Source organism: Macrotis lagotis, chromosome 3 (genome assembly GCF_037893015.1).
Source record: "Macrotis lagotis isolate mMagLag1 chromosome 3, bilby.v1.9.chrom.fasta, whole genome shotgun sequence".
NCBI lineage: Eukaryota > Metazoa > Chordata > Mammalia > Peramelemorphia > Peramelidae > Macrotis > Macrotis lagotis.
Genome location: NC_133660.1, coordinates 245,647,649 through 245,667,996, shown reverse-complemented (window position 1 = coordinate 245,667,996; position 20,348 = coordinate 245,647,649).

The following is a 20,348-nucleotide window of genomic DNA, read 5'->3' as shown; positions in this document are numbered from 1 at the left end:
AACTAGGTGCCATAAATATTTGCATCATTTTCTATTTTTTCCAGATTTTACAAAGAAACTTCAAAGAGTTCTTCTTTCTGCAGCATACCTTTCATAATCTAATACAAACTCTCAAATACTGCAGGCTTTCTTCTTCATTCTTCTCCAGCAAACATTTGACAAAATAAATAAAAATCCAAAGGAGATGGTTAAATTCTCTTTCCAGAGCAAGGAAAGTTTCTTTTTTATAGATGCTAACACTTTATAATGTCTTTGAATAAGATGCACTATATCCACCAATGCAGAAACATCCAGCCCTTCATCATTTCAATAAATATTTGCCAAGTGACAGTAATCATCATCATCGTCGTCTACTTCATCATGAAATGTTAATAACTGGGGTCTTAAACTCTATAGCAATAAAATTGAAGATGACCTATTAAGATCATAAATGTAGATTGAGGCCAACTCTTGGAGATTTAGCTAAGTCTGAGCTTAAATCACTTCACAACATAGAAAAATGCTTGAATAGATAGAAACTTCTTTGGGAGGGAAGTTCTGAAGTCTACTTTAGTTTCTTGAAACCTCTGGCTTTCCCTCTGGGAGTCCTAAACCTCTTGAGCATTCTACATTGAAGCAAAGAAAATGCTCTCTTTTAGTGGGCTCAAATATGTTTCAACTCTATTTTATGTTTTCTTTCCTCTCACAAAATACATCTATTTGTATTGGGGGGGGGGGGGCTTTTTTTTTTTTACTATTTCCAAATGATTTCTTCTATTTCCAAAGTATATGTTCCCAATACCATTCTGCTCTGACCTTTGTGAGGCCCCCATAATATCTTAAAAGGATCTCTTTTGCTATGTAGTTGCTGTCATGTTATAAATCCACAATACATTTTCAGGATCCCTCTTGGGATTTTGCTTTCCTTGTTTACTCCCTCTGAAGTTCAGTGTATTAAAGATTCCTGCTCTAAATCTAAGGAACAATTTCTATTTTAGTTTGTTTGTATGACAACCATGCCTAGCAAAATGCCTGGTAAAAGTAGACCCTTGATAAATAATTGATTTGAACGTAAGATCTAATATATCCATTTTTCACCTCAGTTACTTTTTCTGACATAGGTTTTTTCTTTCAATTCTAGTTTGCCCTTCATTCTTAGGACCTCAGAAATCAAGACTTAGAACTAAAAGAAGACCAAGAAGATATCGAGACTAACCCTATATTTAATGTATGAGAGCTAACTGAAAGCCAGAGATTTAAGTGACTTTCCCAAATTCTTGTAGGTACCTGTAAATGGCAGATTTATGATTTTGAACTTATGTCCTCTGATTTCAAATTTAACAAACTTTAATCTTCAACTGAGTATCACCATCATCAAATGTGTTCTAAATCTCAAATTTTATATCTTCTGGATAACATTTTTCCATTATTTGTTGAATACTAGGAAAGTTGAATTCCTTAGGGGACATTCATTGAGTTACATGAGTTCAAATGTTGATGGATGGTTTCCCAGACATCTCTTAAATTGATCAATATAGTAGGGAGGCTAGTAATAAGAACTGGCTTTATTCCAGCTTCCTATTTGTGCCTCATAATTGTGAGGTCAAAAGGAATTCTTTATCAGGTTTGGGTGATGGAACCCTCTGGCAGTATGGTTGATCACTTCTGAAAAGGATCCTTGTATGTACTTAAATTAAAATACACGAAATTGTAAAGGAAACAAATTATGTTGAAATGGAGTTAAGAAAATTTGAAAAAATTCACAGACCCCTTAAAATCTCTCAACAGATTTAAGGGTATATAAATCCAGGTTATGAACCCTTCATTCAAGGACCATATAGGGGATGAAAAAGTAATTATATTCTGAAAATTGTAACAAATGCTTTCTCTCTCAGTTTTGGAGAAACAATAATAATTTGTATACTGGATTTAATCTCAAAATTACTTTCCTTAATTGTACTTTTCCAAGGACATAAGGCATGCAGGGTGTCATTTCCTTGATGTTAAGGACATATTAGGGTGCTTCCATTTTTTTGTATAACAAGTATTTATGGCTTTACTGGCCACACATAGAACCTGGCTGACCAGCTAAATGCTGTCCACCTTGCCCATCCAGATAAGCCTGAGCCATAAAGGAAACGAGGGAAAAGGGTTAGGTGATAGTTGGCTGATGAGTAACTATATAATGGGTGATCCACTCCCTTAGAAGCATGCTATTAATTCTTGCAAAAATAAGATGAACATAAAATTACTCTCTAATATAGGCTGTGTCTCAATTTTAAGGTCTTCTTGGAATTAATATTTCAATTCTTGTCTCTGTGTTTGACGTCCTGCGTTCAAATTAATTTGCTTATTTCTATCCAATGACTCATTCAAGAGTCCCGACTCCCCAGATCACTTCCATCTTTGACCTGGCATGGCAATTTTTCTCAACTCCTGGGTAAATTGCAGAAGAGGTAACCCATTTTGCAAATAATCCAGTTTCCAATTAGAGGTCATGATACACATGATGTTTGACTGCTGCTGCATACATTTGGCTTTTTCGTCTTACATATCTTTAAATTCCTTCTCTGACGCTATTTAAATTGCAATCCACCTAGAATAATGAGGATGACTTAAAAAAGAAACTGTGTAATGCAAAGGCTGTTTTGAAGGATTTGATTGAAGTGTATAAAATCTTAAATAGTACAGATAATCTCAACTAATTTCAGTCCAGCACAGATGATAAGGCAAGTGAGCATGAATTAAAATTACAGATAAACACATTCTGAACAGATGTTGGAAAGAACTTTTTATTTTCCTCACAGAAAGCCATAAACATGCAACAGAGCCCACCAAAGTCATCCGAGACATTCAAGATCCAATTAGAAACGATCATGGAGGGAATAAAACACTGGGGATAATGTCAAGAATTTTTGAATTGGCCAAATGGTCCCTGTTCGCCCCCATAAGCAATTCTGTGAACACTCTGTCAAGGTTGTTGGTTTGTATTCTGTTGTAGAACATTCTTTGAGGGCCTTTGGTACTCATATTCCCAATCAGATTTCCACTGTTCCTGCTCCAGGCCAAAATCTGGAAGTCAGCCCACTCCCCTTCTTTGCATCATGGCTCATACTTCAAGCAGCTTGGCTCCTGCTATCCCCATCATGGGAAGATAATGAGCAGGATAAACAGATACTACACTGTCAGCAGAAACTATCCAGGGAGTCAGAGAGAAATCTCAAAGCTGATTAAGGATGGGGGTGGGGGGCAGTCCATTATTTAGGCCATGGGCATCGTCAACCCCAGAGCATACTATCCACCCACCTACCTCCATCCATGACCTCGATTCCATTTTTCCCCATGTCTCCCCTTAACTGTTTTGTGGAGTTGTCTGGGAACATTTTAGTTTACCCCATCAGCTCTGTGAGTTTAACTACCTATCCCAGAGACAGATGGTGAGCTTCATTTTCTATAAAAGGCTAGGGAATTCATCCTGTTCTGGGCAGAGTGCAGTAGTAGATGAGGCAAAGGTGGCCAGTCTGCTGATGTCTAAACGTCCAGTTGCTCTTCAGGGGTTTATGCCATAGCTCAGTTATTTAGGACATGAAACAAGTAAAATTACATTCAGGATGTTGATTCCCATTCAGAATAATTCAGTTTCCCCAGAGAAAGTCCTATCTGTGACCACAGGCAGCTTCCCTCATTCCAGAGTAAAATCATGTACTTGAAGACATGTTTGTTTGTTCATTTTTCATTTTGTCTCTATTGTCCCAGGGCTTAATATAGTGTTACAAATGGAGAATAGTTGCTTAATGAATGTTGGATGAACTGATTAGTCCACTGGGGAACAAAATGAGAGCATGTGGTTAGTTCACTAAGGTAAAAAAAAAAGAAATAATATTCAATTGATGCAGGGAGAAAATAATCTACTAGAACATTTGCTTCATGAATAAAGGACCACATGGAACAACTCTTGCAGAACCGAGAATCATTCAAAACTAGGCAGTGTCCCAAAGAAGCATCATAATCCCATGTGGTCTAAAGGAAGACAGTGGATTCATTTCCATCTTTTTCTTGTCTTCTGGCATTGAGTCATCAGAGTTCATCCAATGTGATTTCTTTTTTTTTTAGGTGTTTTTTTTTGCAAGGCAAACGGAGTTAAGTGGCTTGCCCAAGGCCACACGGCTAGGTAATTATTAAGTATCTGAGACCAGATTTGAACCCAAGTACTCCTGATTCCAGGGCCAGTGCTTTATCCACTATGCCACCTAGCAGCCCCTATCCAATGTGATTTCAATGGCTTCTGCCACCATATATTGGTGGCACAAAATTGGGGATTTTTTAGACCTATTATTTAATAGTGTCTGTAGAAGGGCAAAGAACATACATACACACACACACACACACACACACACACACACACACACTATATTAGATGGCTCAGAAGAAATTCCCAATTTGTAAACCTCAGATTCTGCAGGTAGAATAGTCTACTCTAAACTGAAAATCTCAAATCTCCCCATGAGTGGCATGAGAAAGGTTTGATTTCAACTTCTAAGGTATGACTTTTGAGGCATGCATTTTTCCTCAGAAACAGCCTTGACTTTCACACTGAGACAGGGAGGAAAATGATAAATATGCTAATTGAAGGGCCTTCCTGGGTAGATATCGAAGAAACCAGAAGCCTCTCGCTTTCTTGTAATCAATAACATCGGGGTGACAAAAGCCATACATTTGTATTAAGATTCCGTTCTCTTCAATGAAATGCACGATTCAGATCATCAAACAGAGTCTACCCTTGGTGGAGTCAGGAAGCAGATGATTCAAATCCATTCAATACATGGGGCAGCCAAACAGTATACAGAAGAAAAATTGCTTTACATAGAAATTGAGTGTTTCTCACCTTTTCATTACTTTGTTTTAGAATGAGTGGGAAGAGAAGAGAGCAGAATAATTTCAATCTGCAGGGGCCCCAATAGGCTCCCTAATACTAGTCAAAATAGGAATTGTCAATTCTACTCCCTCAGGAAGGACTTTAATGAGAAGTAAAAGACAGGAGAAAGGGGGCAAATAGACATTTAAAACTAAAAACTCCAGACATATAAAGATAGAATTTTTTGCTGCCATCTAATGTTTCCTCAAAAGCATAAAGTGTGATGAAATAATGTAGAGAAATAATGGGGAGAAGAGATTAAGATAAACATTTCGAGTAGAATCATACCAATTATTTTTAACTTTATAGGAGTCAAATTAGAGTTAAAAAAGACAGTGGGCATCTAGAATCATCTCTTTTTTTAAATGAGAATTTTGAATCCAGAGAGGTTAAATAAATTTCCCAAAGTCTTCCAAGTAGTAAGGATCAAAGGTGGAATTTGAACCTAGGACTTATGACTTCAGAACTCCAGTGCTCTTTCTACCTTATTATGCTATATCCTGAAATAGAGCTCTAGTTTTTATCAGAAAAACAGAATGCTACTTTCTGCCGAGAATATTCCTCTACCATTTGGATAGTCTGATTTGCAAAGTCATTTCTAGAGGAAAAGAAATAAAGATTTTTTATCCCAGGTCTGAGATATCTTCTGTAAGATCGAGGAAGAAAGATGCTCCACTACTTAAAGAGGCAAAAGAAAAAAAGGAAAAAAGGAAAACTACTAGCAGACTGTGCACTTCTAGTTGGATATTTGAGACAAGGAGATGAGGGCCAGTAGCTTCCTAGATTTTGCTGACTGGGGTCATGGAATTTACCACCTGCCTCTTTTTTTTACCATACAGCCAATTTATTGAAATGAAACTCATAGAAGTGCATCCTATGCTCTAGAAACACTCAGCACCTTTAAAAATAGTTCTCAATTTCTCACCTTAGATGGGGTATGTAGGAATAAGTGGGGGGGGGATCCCTAGCTTTCGACATGAATTTAAACCATAGCTGAAATCAAACTTTTAAAATTAATAATGTATGTTCTCTTCTTTTCCTTTTGCTGCCACAAAATCTCAAGACCCTCACATTGACTCTAGATAGACAAAGTTTAATAAGGCCATTTTAGCATGGTACCATTTACATAGTGACAAATCTGTTCACTAGGACAACGTACAGTGGGAACTCCCTTTACCAGGACAAATTTTAATTCATCTGTGACTTGGTATTTTGATCCCCATGAATTTCCTGAGGCACACAAAGGTTAAAGAACTTGTCCATGATCAAATAGATTATGTCAGAGGTGAGTCTGGAAGCAAGGTCTCTCTGACTCAAAGCTCAGTCCCATACATTGTTATCACCTGCCTCTTGGACTCGGACTTTTTTCTTTTTAAATCAAATATAAAGTTTATTCATTTCCCTTTTTTAAAAAGATTTTATTTTTCCCAACACAGGAATTTGGCTATTGAAAGAGCCCTACTTCCAATGTTTACAGTCAAATCCCTATAAAGGGCCATGATTTTATCAGGTATATAGGATCATAAAGTTAAAAGGGGTTCAGAATTCATCTAATTCAGTCCCATCGTTTATTAAAGGAAATAGTACATTATGGTTGAATAGCTTAACCAACATCGCACTGATGTCAGAGGAATGGATAAGATCTGAGCAAGTCTCTCTGACACTCAAGTCAGTACTCTTTCCATTTTAACATATTACTAGTCTTGATATAAATGTTAGCACATGTACTTCACAAATTATTTTTAACACATCTAGCTCTTACTATGAAGGTGATGAATATAAAGTCCAGAATAAGATAGGCATTTCTATACAGCCAGTGTGGGAACTTGTCTTGCTGGGTTATAAGTATTTATTGTACAGTTTCACTATTGTGTTTTTTAATGGGAGGGATGTATAACAAATGTTTGTAGAAATAAATATTTAAAAATTTTTTTTTAAATTAGAAGAAAAAGGAATCATTATGAAATGGCCAAGTCTTTAAATACTTCAGTGACTGATCTTGTCCAAATTTAACTGGTTCTTAGACAATGGACAGTTTGTTATTCAACTTGAACTACAGTCTTTCAAGCTATCAGGAATGCTAACCCACTGTCATAATATCTGATAAGTCAATGGTATCTCTATACCTTGATAAGGTAGCAGAAGACATTAATAGAGATTAAGGCTGCATCCTTAGAACAAAGTATTCTGAGTCTAGAGAATATGAGGCTGCATTAGGAAAGATATAGCTTCTAGGAGCATAATGATGATGATAACACAGCTATACTCTTCCCTTCCAGTCTCTGTGCTCATCAGAGATTAGGGCAGAACTTGTATCTTTCCCAGACATGGGCAACCATGACAGTGAATAGTTTTGAGCACACATATGGTTGATAAGTGGTTGTACAAACTAGAGAGTGTTTATCACAGAAAAGAAAAGACTCATGGAGAAAATAATGACTGTCTTCAAATATTTTAATGTCTATCATGTGGAAGAGACTTCAGACTTGGCCCCTGAGGCCATAATCAGAACAATGTGCTAAAGTTCTAAAAAAAGAAATCTTAAAAGCAATGAGGGGAATAACAATGAGGGGAATGCTGAATGAATGGATGGATGGGTGGATGGATGAAAAACCCATTTATTAAGTCCTTACTATAGATAAAGCAAAGTGTTAAATGTTTGAAGATTTATATAGTAAAAATAAGATAGTCCCAGCTCTCCATATTTTAATGTAGGTAATAACACATATGGAAGCTTTTGATTTCATGTCAACTGGAAAGGTCCCATGGTCATTAGGGTGCATGACCATCTGCTGATGGTAATATATCCTTTTAACTACTATTTCTACTGATAGAATCCTGTCATTTTCTAGTGTTCCATAAATCACACCATTATTAGTTTCCCTGGCTGGGCAAGGGATGGATAAACAGCTGTGTTAAGTATTTAATTCTGAGAGTTCATTTCTAGTATTGATTGGACTAAAACCAGAGGGTAATTATTTTTTTTGAGTCATGGATCTATTTGATAATCTGATAATACTTATGGACCCTCTCAGAATGAAGTTTTTAAATGAATAAGAGAAAATATATAGGGAACCAGTTCTACTGATAAATAGTTATCAAAATATTACTTTTTAAAAAAGCAAGTTCATGGACTCCAGGTTAAGAGCTCCATGATTGATGAGGATCCTTCTGACTTAAATGCTGTAATTTGAGGACAAAATGTCTATTTTACTAAACCATGAGACACTTGAAATTATTAGTTCAGTCCCTGCTTCCAAGGTGGAAGTAGGATCTGGGTCAGGGTCAGTGAAAAGTATGAAAAGATAGCTCAAGCAGGAAAAATGAGACCTGATCTATTGAAATAGGTCAGAGCAATGAAAATCCTCCTGATCTCAGTGCCCCAATCAATGATTTCACTCTAATAAAACCATAAATTGGAGAAGGCTTACAAAAATTCAGCCCCACTTGGCATCTCAACAAAGTCAAGGGATGGATTTTGCATTAAATTATGAGTTCCACCTAGCAACCCTATTGGTTATTAATAATGGAAGACTCCTAAAATATTCACTGGGTCATTGGAAGTCTGAAGAATCTTTCCATTTTAGGGGATTGAATTCAAAGGAAAATCCAGGCATTATTTTGATATTTTATTTATTTGGTCCCACAAGCATAAGGTAGTTAGCTGAAGACTACATTTTCCCCTCCAAATTTTTGTCACTCATTGCCCACTTATGCCAAAGAGAATATTCATTTTTATCTAAGTACAATATATATACCAGCAGCAACTATGGACAGAGAAGAAGCATCATAAAAATATGATACTTTATACTGCTACCTCTATGTCAAACTGAAAAGTAATATCACCGAGATCTTTTTAATTTTGGTAATAAGATGTAAGGTAAACCAAACAGATTTGTTTCACGAAAACCAAATAGCTCCCTTGTCCAAGGAATTGACATTTTCGTTTCCTTGCAGAAGATAAAAAGGTATTCAAAATACCAACAGAATCGTCCAAGTAAGAAGAGGTCTTATGAGTAGAGAGCTTGACTCAGAGTCAGAAAGCCAAACATTCAATTCTCACCTCTGATCAAGCATCTTAACCTCTCGTTGGCTCACAGAACTGTAAAATTGCAAGCTGAAGATGAGAAGTCAATTTGTATTGATGGAAGGATCATACTCACTGGGAATTCCCTATGCTGAGGAAATCATGGGTCTAGTCCCAAATGAAATCGGGGAAAATAATATTAATACATAATATTGAACTGGGTTATTTATTTCCCTAAATGTCACCCTTTTGTTATCAATAAAGAGAAGGGGGTTATGCTAAAGAAAGCTGTACTAATCAAGGCCAGGAGAAACCTAGGATCAAATTTCAACTTAGACGCTAGTTGAATGTTATACACAACTTCTCCAAATCTCAGTTTCCTCATCTATATAATGGTAATAATGAGAAGAGATAGAGAGAGGGATAGGGATAAGCAATGGGAATGGGATGGGGCTGGGGACAGGGATAAAAACAGTGATAGAAAAAAAGATGAGGAGGGGGAAAATAAAGGGATAAGTATGGGAATGGGATAGTGATGATGACAGGGATGGATGTAAGGATGGAGGGGCAGCTAGGTGCTACAATGGATAGAGTACCACACCTGGACTAATTAAGACTCATCTTCCTCAGTTCAAATCCAGTCTCACAAACTTACTGTGTTATCCTTAACAAGTCACTTACTGGCTGTGTGACCCTTGACAAACACGTTTCCTCATTTGTAAAATAAACTGGAAAAAAATGGCAAACAGCTCCAGTATCTCTGCCAACAAAACCCCAAAATGGCATCATGAAGAGGAGGACATGACTGAAACAATTAAGCATCTTTAGGATAGTCATGGGTATAAGGATGGACATGGGGGCTAATGATGGAGAGGGTGATTAAAAATAGAAATGGATAGAAATAGGAAGTGGTATGGCAAAAGTGATTGGAACAGGCTATTTGCAGTTGAGTAAACTCACTCTCCCAATGCAGAAAGGTACCTTCTCTGTAGGTTACAGGCAAAGACAGGTGATCAGAGAGCTTTGATAGGTTGAGACTTGTGAAATTTCAGAGGCAGAATTTGAATCCAGTTCAGTCTATCACTGGAACCATTAGAATCTGCTAAATGACTTATATGTCATGGATGGCTATGACAGTAAACATTTCTACAATGCTGAATGTATCACACTAATTATAACAATAGCTAACATTTATATAATGCTTATGATATGACGGCTGCTATGCTAAATACAATTATTATCGTTTTTTTATCTTCACAAGAACCCTGTGAGGTAGATGTTATCCATATTTTACAACTAAGGTAACTGACACAAACAGAAATTAAGTGACTTGCCAATGCTCCTATCACGAGGGACAACCCTGAGAGATCTGCTCTGGTTCACTTTTTTGAAAACTTCTTTTGTGTTTTTCTGGTTTTTTTTTTCTCTCATGAGTTTTTTCTTTCCCCTTATTGTAATTCTTCTTTAACAATATGACTAATATGTACATTTTCCACGGGGATGGAGGAAGGAAGGAAGGGTGGTAGAAAAATGTGAAACTTGCAAATAGATGAATATTGAAAAAAACAACCATTTTATGCAATTAGAAAAATAAAAGAAAATTTCAAATTCAAACTCAGGCCTTCCTGATTCTAGATCTGGCACTCTATTCTCTGTAACTCCCAATTGCCTCACAAAGCTCTATGTGTTCTTTATCTAATTCAATCCTCAGCAACTCAATGAGGTGAGAGCTAATAGCAGTCCAATTTCTAGATGATGAAAGTGAGATTCAGAGAGGTTGTCTTAGGAGTGGAATTGAACTCAGACAAACTTGAATTGACAACACAATACAACTGGGGTCAATTTGTGGGAAGCTACACCAGGTGGGCACAGGCAAGAGCCTTTCCTCTTATCTGATCTATAGAGAGGAAGCAGTTAGGGGCCATGTTACTGATGTTGGGAGCTCCTCAAGAGAGAATAGCAATGCAGACTCTCCCTGAGATCATTGAGAATGTCCTGTAATCTTCCTAGCTCCTTGTATATCCTCCTGACTCATGCTCTAAGGAAATAATTAAATATAACAAATATGGTGATGCTTTATGCTACATCAGTAGCAGATTAAGAGTATTAAAAAAAAAAGAAAACACCACTAGAATAAGAGAGGAAAGCAAGTGTCTGTCCCAAGATTTAAACCTACATCTTTTTGACTCCAACTCAAGTATTTTATCTTTTAGGCTGTTCTCTAATAATCCCTGACTTGCTGGGGTGTTGTGATGAAGAGATTTTTATGTAACTGAAGCTTCTGAATGAATGTACCTATGTTTATTTTTAAATTCAAATAAGTTTTAAGCAACTACTATGTGTAAGGCACATGGGTTTGAGTTAGCAGCATGACTTTGTTTCAGCCTTATATGATCAATAGAATTTATCATCCCCGATTACAGTTAGGAAAATTGAGGCAGAGGCATGTTAAGTACTTTGCCCATAGCTGTTTGTCCTTCATTCTTAAAGAAGACCATGACAGGTATGTGGAAACCATGACAAGTACATGAATTGAATTTGAATGAGGGGTTGCTGTGCTAAATCACCAGTCTCACTTTCTCCTTCAGAGTCACCTGCTTCCAGTGACCAGATATGAATCAGGACTACTGGAGATGACCGTGTATGTGAGACAATCAGGGTTAAGTGACTTGTCCAAGGTCACACATCTAGCAAATTACAAGTGACTAATTTGATGGAACCATATTTGAAGTCCCATCCTGACTACAAGAGTAATGCTCTATTCACTGTGCCAACTAGCTGCCCTATGGATGTAATAGCTGCCTAGAGGCAGCAATGCTGTTAGATTCTTCGTTTCTTGACTCTTAGCATAGCAACCATTCCATCCATCTATCAGGAGGAGCTGTGTATCTCCTCCATTCTACTCATTCTAGAAAACCATCAAACCCTCATTCTTCCCAACCATCCAACTTTCTTTGCCAATGCCCTCTAAATCTTGGCTCACCTCTGCAGACACTACAGCATTGGTTCTCGGGAAGAATGTGATCTTCTGCTGAGCAGTTCAAAGGAGGACACACTTCTGTCACTTTTACTAAAACTCCACCCTGGAAATCAAACAAAATGAGGAGATAAAAGAATTTTGATAGAATTAATTGAATCACTGGTAAAAGTATTTCTCTAACAGTCAATTTTAATAATGAAGATGATGAAAATCTGGGACAATTCTCCACGGACTTCATCCCATCCCATCCTCCCAACCTAGCGTCAATTTTGTACTTCTCTTGAACAAGCTTTATTTAGAATACCTCTGGATTCTTCTTAGGATGCTCAATAATATCTGGTCAGTCAACCAACCACCCAATTTCCTTCTGCATTCTACTCAACAAGAACCTACTATTTGCAAGGCAATTTGGTGTTGTAGATAGAGAGCTAACCTTGAAGCTAGAAAGTCTTGGGTTCAGATATTGTGTCTACCAAATACTGCCCATGTGAAGCAGGATGCACCATTTATCAGCTTCAGTTTCCTCATCTGTGGAACAGGGATTAAAAATCGCACCTATCTCAGAGTGCTGTTATAAAAGATCAAATGAAATAATATTTGGAAATTATTTTATCAGTCTTAGAAGCTCCATATGAAAAAGAGAAAAAGCTCCATAAATATTAAGTACTCAATAAATGATATTAGTAGTAGTAGTAGTAATAGTAATAGTAGTAGTAGTAGTAGTAGTAGTAGTAGTAGTAGTAGTAGTAGTAGTAGTAGTAGTAGCTGTTGTTGTTCTTCTGACATTCCATGGGCACAATGGAGAATGTGGACTGTAAGTCAGCTGTTGCATTTACTAAGTGACTAGTCTACACTTTTTTCCTAGGTATACATCTAATAGCTCAATTCCTAATTCATAATGGGCTCTAGCTGCTCATGTTCATTGCAAACCTGTCCTTGCACAAATGTAAATGCAAAACCATATTTTAAAATCAAATATGATTTACTCTAAGATCAAGCATCCTTTTGGATAATCTATGCTACCATTCCCTCTCCATCATTTATAATTCATATAAGTTGTATTTCTTATCCATGAGAGACAGAGTATGGACCTGTGATTTCATTAAGGTAACAACCTTCCAGATGAGGAATCTCTATCAATGTAGATCAGCACATTTTTTGAAATTTCAAAATTTAACAAACTCCTTGAGATAATAAAAAAATGTGTGATTTGCCCAGGGTCACACACCCAGTTAAGACAGAACTTAAATTCAGATCTTATTAAGTGTGAGGTCACATCCACCATACCATGACTGCCTCTAAGCTAGAAGAAAACGTAATAATTCTGTATTACTAAAACCCCAGTCACTCCACCAACCAAAAGATAAAAACTTTTAAGAAAAGAAAATAGGAAACATAAAGTTAAATGGAATAAATGTTATTTTTAGAATCAGAACTAGAAAAGAATCTCAACTCTTCTATTATTAAAAATATGTGTTATTGGGGCAGCTTAGACAGTACAGGATAGAGCTCCAGCCCTGGAGTCAGGAGGACCTGAGTTCAAATGTGACCTCAGACACTTAATTACCTAGCTGTGTGATCTTGGGCAAGCCACTTAACCCCATTGCTTTGCAAAAAAAAAATGTATGTGATAGTAGATGAATCACTTAGCCTCTCTAGGTTTTAGTATCTGCATCTGTAAAATAAGTTGGACCAAGTGCTTGCTAATTTCTAATTCTAAAAATCTATGATCTTCTTGGAAGGAGGAAAAGTGAGCAGTTTGAAATAAATTATCTCAGAAGTCAAGGAAGACAAGGAAAATTATCTATTTTGCTAGTGTTCAAGATGGTTAATTACATAAAACTGAGTGAGAGATAAAACTCAATGAAAATTTCCAGCAAGCAACCAATTGTGCCAGCATCCAATTCAATCTGACCACTTATTTGAATCTGCTCAAAACAACAGCAGCAACAAAGAATAGGGGAGGCTGAATCCAGTGAGACAGACAAAGCTGGAAGATAGACATTTCACAGTAAAATCAAGGAAAGGCAGATGCTTGTCTGAACTGGTTGAGACATGTGTTTCTCTTTACTTCTTGCTAAGTTTTGACCCCCAAGGTCAAAACATACAATTTGCCAGTAGATGTGAGATTTTTACAAGTTTGCTGGTATGCAGTAGCCCTTATTCTCTAGGATGAAGTCACTGAAAAAGAAAACAGTTTTGCCTGAACCCTTCATTCTTACTTCAATCTCTCTATGTCCTAAAGTTTACTGTAACCAATATGATATAATTCATTTCTGCTATCAAAGAGTAAACTTTCCATGACATTATTCCAACACAAAACACAGATCCACTCTCTCCTTTAAATTGTCCATCACTTGTGATCTAAGTTTAATAACAACTGAGATAAGGAGAACAATGATCTCAAGGACCTCAAATTAAGAGGCTAGACTTCAACAACTCATGAAAGGAAAGGTAATAATACTATAAAAGTAGGCTATCCTAGATCTCCAAATAGTTACACGTGTGTGTATATCTATGTCAATAGAGAGATAGATTAGATATAGATAGATGTTGTGTATGTGTGTATATATATATATGCATCTCTCTCTTTATATTTATATATACATAATATATAAATATATATATATATATATACTTTTATATAGGTGGATATATAGTGATATAAATCTTGCCAAATGTTCTACAAATACATTTAGGTGAACCTCACAGACACTTAAGAGACATGATGGTACAGTGGAGAGATTAGATTAGGATTCAGGTTGACCTAGCTAAATTGAAGCCTTACTATTTTCCCATGCTATCTGTGTGAAGATGGGAAATTTTCTTTTAACAGCTCAATGTTCCAAGCACTTCTCTAAAATCATGTTGTAGATAGGTTGAAGACCTATATTAGTGAAGAGAATTTATTCTGTTTATAATTGTATAAATAATATATATATACACACACACACAATTTTAGAAATCCCCTTCATTAATAAAAACGAGAGATCTGTCCTCTAACAGAAAAATTATCATTATTATGCTCATTTTGCAGATTGGAAAATTGTTAATTTGAAGGGATTGACTTTTATAACTATGAGTATATATAGTAGTGTCATCTATGAGTTGCTTTCTCTCCCTAGATCAAACATTTTCATCTTTGATGAGGCCATTTACCCAAGTTTGTAAAAATGTTCCAAAAAGATTATTCTCTACTACTGGTCACCCAAGTGTTGCTGTTGTTGTTGCTTTTTTAAATCATCTCTGGCATCAGTTCAGTAATAGAACAAGACACAATAAATAAATACAACCAAATGTTTATTGAAGAAGCTAAATCACTGAACCTTTTAAAGCAGGCATCCTTAACCTTTTTTATTGTATCACAGATCCCTTTGGTAGTCTGGGAAAGACGATGAAACTATTCACAGAATGATGCTTTTAAATGGATAAAACAAAATGCAAACGTTACATTCAAACACAGTCATCTGTCTATCTCTAGATAGAAGTACCTCAGTCTAAAGAGAGAAATATAAATATTTAGATATTGAGAGAGGGAGAAGATAGATTATTAGAAAGATAGAAAAAGAATATATAAATCAAGAGAGAGACAGAGAGAGACAAACTGGCAGATAGACAAAGACATATCGGGGGGGGGGAGAGAAAAGGAACAATAATTTCAAGGACCGCAAATTAAGAACCCAAACTTTAACATATCATAAAAGCAAAGGCAATAATGCTATAAAAGGAAGCTAGGCTAAGTGGCCAATGGGTACTAAATTATATGGTATACCCTAATTGGTCTCCATCTCTTTCCTTTTCTACCCCTATAACTGCTTCCTTGGAATGTGAATCTCTGGGATTCCTTAGTATACACTCCTCTGATCTTCTTAGTATGTTGCTCCTTCTTTACTGCAGATAATTCCTGCCACAGCATTCAATCTTAGCTTTGCCTTCTTTTAGTCAAGGACCTTGAGATCATGTCACTTGATGATCCATTGGGGCAAAAAAATGGAGATGTTTAACTTAGGGAAGATTTAAGGAGAAAATGACAGTTGTGTTAAAATAAATGAAAGGCTATTGGATAATGGAGGAAATAGGTTTGGTCTGTTTTGATTCAAGCAGTTCCAGCTTTTCTTCAGATCAATAAGTAAATATTGTAAAGAGGAAAGCTTAAGTTTTAAGGAAAACTGAGATTAGCAGGTCAAGCTATCTCAAACAGACTGCCTGGGGAGATAACGCATTCTGCCTCTATCAGAGGTCTTCAAGGTAAGGTAAACAGTAATAGACAGCTATTGCTTGAGTATGTTATGGAAAGAAAACTTGTTTTGGGATAGGAGTGATTACAAAAGGGCTTCCTAAGCTGAGGTTAATGATTTTTTTTAACATTTTATTAACTATATTTCAACATAATTGGTTTCCTTTTAAAATTCTATGTATTTTGGTTTAAACATTTTAAAACATTATTCTGAAAAATGGTCCATAGGCATCCTCATATTGCCAGAGGAGTCCATAGCAAAAAAGAGGTTAAGAAATCACTGGATTGGGTGGTCTTTCAAGTCTCTTTCAAGTGAGATTCTGTTATTGGGTACCCTCAGGCATATCCTGGTAATCAATATGTATGGTCATTCCGGTACTCAAATCTGCTCTGAACTTCAACCTGTTTAAAGCAACTTTGGAAGAACAAACAATGATGTGAAGTTTCTATTTTCAGTTACATTTTTATAGATGAGGAAAATTAGGTAGATATATTTAGGGGCACAAGCTAGAAAGTATCTGAGACCCATCTCAGATTATAATTATTATTATTATCATAACTAAAATTTATATAAATCCTTAAAAGTTTAGAAAGATATATATGTAAATAACCTCTTTTTATTTTCGCAACTCTATGAAGAAGGTGTAATTACTCTCTTCATTTTGCAGATGAGGAAAATGAGGCTAGCAGACGTCAAAGAACTTGTCACAGTAATTTTTGGAGACAGGATTGAATACCATGTTTTCCTGACCCTATGTCCAATGCTCTAGCTGTCCATCTTAGACTACTTTTTACCTTCGCCAAGTAATTCCTTTAATGTTTAGGAATCCAAGAAAGGAGGAGATATTCTCCTGGAATGCATGATGAATACAATTGTATAAGGAATGAGTTACAGAGGTTACTTGCTTAACTACCCAGAGTTTTTACTAAAATGTACGGTGTAACTATGATTCAAGGTCAGAAATGTCATCTGTATTTAACATCTAACACCTCAGTTAAGTCAAGATGTCAAGAATCCAGATAATATTCTATGAACATCATATGATATTAGCTGTAGGTTATTTCAATGTGGTCATGTGTCCAACCAGTTTCTACATATCTAAAGTTGCATCTGTCTATTATGGAGTTAAAAAAAAAGGTCTCAAGAACTATTTTCTTCTAGGGCCAGAGATTTCCATCCCAAGTTCTACCAAGGGAATCTTTTTACAAAGCAGCATGCAAAATCCAGAAGATTTAGATTTTGTTGTTGTGTTTTTGATTCTCAAAAGAAGCTTGATTTGACCATCTGTTGATGAAATGAGGCTGGGAGCTCTAATTGACCTTTAACACATTTAATGAATGAGATCTATAATTAACAAATATTGTTTTAAATAGTGAAAATTCCTGAGAAAGGAATTAAATCAGTGCCACCCCACAAAGGGGGGGGGTCCATCTAAATTATAAACTTCATCACCTCTTTTCACTTGTTTTTCAGAAACATTTTAAGCATAAAAGAAGGTGATGATTCACATATTTTAATCCTCTTGATTGTGATTTGTTTCTCCATGGCCTTCAGGTCTCTGTGTGGTGGAGAAATAAAATTCTTCCATTATCCTTTTTACAGAGAGAACCTATATGAAATTAGTTAAATACAAACACTCCTAATTACCATATTTCAACCTTAATTTCTAACAATTCATACAACTCAGATTTTCCATTCTCAAATTGCTTTACTTACAGAAATGTCAAAGGAGACCAATAATTGCTTAAAATTGAGTATGACTATCTATGAGGAATGATTTGTTTTGATTTTTTAAACTGCCTCAGGCATCCTCCATGGAATTTTTTTAACACAGATTTGTTTCTACCTTAATTGCTATTATTATTCCTCTAAAACTTTCTTGGAACTATGAAAATAGAACTCATGGCTTTGTTTAATAGATTTGATAATCTTTGACTCCATCTGCATTGAAATACCTCTCTCCCATCTGGTTATATCCATTAAACTCATACCCCATGATTCAGTTTTAACATTATACCAAACCTAGCCTACATAATTAGAGTGGGTCACAGTGAGCAAATAAGGTATTCTGAGATGGCATCATTCAATAGTCAATCAATCCCATACTACCAAAATACAGTTTCTTTGTCGTTGACACATAATCCCCAAAGAAATAGAGATGACCATAAATTAATCAATCTGCTTCTATATACAGAAAAGGTATTCTATATAAATTTGCTTAATCATTCCCTCAATTTCAGTTTTAACTGGGGGGAGGGGGTTCTATTCAAAATGCTAGAGCATTTGCCAGACCCAAATTATCTTTATAATTATTCATTACAGAGCTAGTCAATCTTCTGCAAAACTGCTAGATTGAGTCAGGTATATAGTTTCCAGACATTTGCCTTCCCTGATGTCCCAAATCAGTTCATTATCTCCTCCTTATCCAAGACCTGGGAGTAAAGTTAAGATTCCAACTTACTCGGCATTCTCGACAGCTCTTGGTTAAAATCCGATGACCCTCTGCAAGAACTTTTCCACCATAGATACACTTTGCTGTAACAAGATAGACAAATTAGTCAATATGCCAAGATCTTAATAAAGGAAGATAGATTCTTCCACCTACTATTAAATACAAGAAGAGAGTGGTGGTTTGGAAAAGTAATTCATTATGACTCTAATCACTATTAACATATTAATTTTGGCTGTGGTTTCTGTGAATCTTTTATATATTTTTTATTCTACAATTCTTTTAGAGTTCTAATTCACAAATAAACCAAAGAATGAACCAAGATAGTTTAAAACATGAGGACCAATCTATTATCAAAATATAGAAATTTGTCTACCTTAGCATACAAGCTATCTATCCCCATGAACTTCATCATCAACTCTGCATCATCAACTCTGCATCTTAGAATCTTTGACTTATGGATTACCTCATGAACCTGTGAGGGACCTTACCTGCTTCTCTTGTGCTCACTGCCTGTACCTCAAATTATCATAAATTCATTTATATACTGATACATTGTTAAATTCATTCAGTAGAATATGAACCCCTTGAAGCCATTTTTATTTTGGAGCCTCCATGCTGAACACAGTGCATTATACATCATAAGTCACTAACAAATGCTAATTGAATTGAAGTGAATTGACTAGTCTAGAAAAACATTTAAATCAAAGGTTATCTTTTGAGGAAGCTGTTGGTGAAGTGGCTAGCACACTAGACTTGGAATTAGGAAGACCTGAACTCAAACCTGGTCTCAAGAAATCTACTAGCTGGATGAACCTGGGCAAGACACTTAATGTGTTTATCTCAGTTTCCTCATCTGTAAAATGGGAACACTTGTCTTGCAGAACTATTGTGTCTTAAAAATAAGACTTTTTAAAATTCTTAGCATGAGCCTGGTTCATAGTAGTCACTATGTAAATGCTTATTCCTTTCCCTTCCTCCTTCAATCCTGATACTGGATTTTAGAACTTTGTAGCATAGTGGAACAAGTACTGAGTTTAAAGCCAGGTTTGATTCCTAGCTGCATTTTTTACAAGGTATATGACTTGGATCCTAGTTTCCATAATGAGATTGCATAGTGGATAGAAGCTGGACTCCAAGCTGACTAGGTGTGTAAACCTGGTCAAGCCATTTAACCTCTCTCAGTTTCAATATCCTCATCTACAAAATGGAGATAATTATTGCTAGCTGTTTCCATTTTTAATCTTAATTCATTTTTAATCATTATTTATTAAAATTTGGCATTTCAAATTATCTTTCTCTCTTTTAACCATACCCCACCCATTGAGATACAAGCAATATGATGCCCATTATGCATGTGAAGTTCTGCAAAGCATTACTTCCCTTATTCCCCAAAAAAGAACAATAAAAAACAAATTAAAAATAATCTTCTTCATTCTAAGCATAGAGCCAATCAGTTCTCTTTCCAAAAGTGGATAATATTTTTCATCATGAGTCCTTTGGAACTGTCAAGGATCACTGTATTGATCATGGTAGCTTAGTCTTTCACTGTTCGTCATTATAATATTATTATTACTGTATATAATGTTCTGGTTCTGCTCACTTCATTTTTTTAGGTTTTTTTTGGTTTTTGCAAGGCAATGGAGTTAAGTGACTTGCCCAAGGCCACACAGCTAGGTAATTATTAAGTGTCTGAGGTCAGATTTGAACTCAGGTACTCCTGACTCCAGGGCCCTCTATCTACTGTGCCACCTAGCCGC